Genomic DNA, 1,146 nt, shown 5'->3' on the forward strand with positions numbered 1-1,146 from the left:
GCCTACAATGCTGGAGACCCAGGTTCGATCACTGGGTTGAGAAGATCCCCTGGAGAAGGGAATGGCTACCCACTCCAGTATTCTTGCCTGTAAATCCCATGGACAGAGGAGCCTGGTGGGCTACAGTCCATAAGGTCACAAAGAGTTGGACATGACTGAGCAACTGAGCATGCAATCCCAATAGATTAACTTTACATTGAAAACATTTATACAGTAATACATGGATAAAGCACTTTTTGCAATTCTTTCACATACATTCAGGATCAATAGGCTTTGTTTACTGAACAAATATTTATTGACTTCCTACTATGTGTAAGGAGTTAGAAAACATATAGAAAGGAATCAGAAATTATTCTTGCTGTCTAGGAATTCATAATCTAGTGGGAGCATTATAACACGTATATAGGGATTCCCTGATGGTCCAGTGGCTAAGACTTTGCACTCCCAATGCAGGGGCCCAGGTTCAATCCCTGGTCAGGGAACTAGGTCCCACATGCTGCAACTAAGAGTTTGCATGCTGCAACTAAAGATCCTGCATGCCACAACTAAAACTCATACTGGTGAAATAAATAGATAATTATAAAAATGTGTATATAAGTAACTAAAATACCATGTGGAAACTTCTAAAACCCTAACACTTGGAACTGAGCACTGGCCTTCTCCTGAGTGTTGCACTAAAAGCTTTAAGTGGATAATCTTCTCTTCTTGGATGTGATATCTATAAGGCAGGGGCAGTGGGGGGGGGGTTGTCCTTAACTCTAACACCTGTGACAATACTTGGCACACAGTAAATATTTCTTTAGTGACTCTCACTGAGTCCTCACAACCATATGAGAAAAGCAGAGTAGTAGAGTAGTTATTAGAGCCAGATATCCTGGAACAAGAAGGCAAGTGGGCCTTACGAAAGATCACTACAAACAAAGGTAGTTGAGGTGATGGAAATCCAGCTGAGCTACTTCAAATCCTAAAAGATGATGCTGTGAAAGTGCTGCACTCGATACGCCAGCAAGTTTGGAAAACTCAGCAGTGGCCACAGGACTGGAAAAGGTCAGTTTTCATTCCAATCCCAAAGAAAGGCAATGCCAATGAATGTTCAGACTACCGCACAATTGCACTCATTTCATATGCTAGCAAAGTAATGCTCAA

At 41.7% G+C, this 1,146-nt stretch overlaps 1 non-coding gene across 1 annotated transcript; it reads left to right on the top strand.

Moving 5' to 3' along the window:
* The first annotated feature begins 410 nt into the window (after window positions 1–410).
* Window positions 411–482, top strand: TRNAG-CCC (transfer RNA glycine (anticodon CCC)). The gene has a single exon. It is a non-coding gene; the product is annotated as a tRNA-Gly (tRNA).
* Window positions 483–1,146: the final 664 nt, after the last annotated feature.

The sequence above is a fragment of the Giraffa tippelskirchi genome, chromosome 2 (genome assembly GCF_054371585.1).
Source record: "Giraffa tippelskirchi isolate mGirTip1 chromosome 2, T2T-mGirTip1v1.2.pri, whole genome shotgun sequence".
NCBI classification, from domain to species: Eukaryota; Metazoa; Chordata; class Mammalia; order Artiodactyla; family Giraffidae; genus Giraffa; species Giraffa tippelskirchi.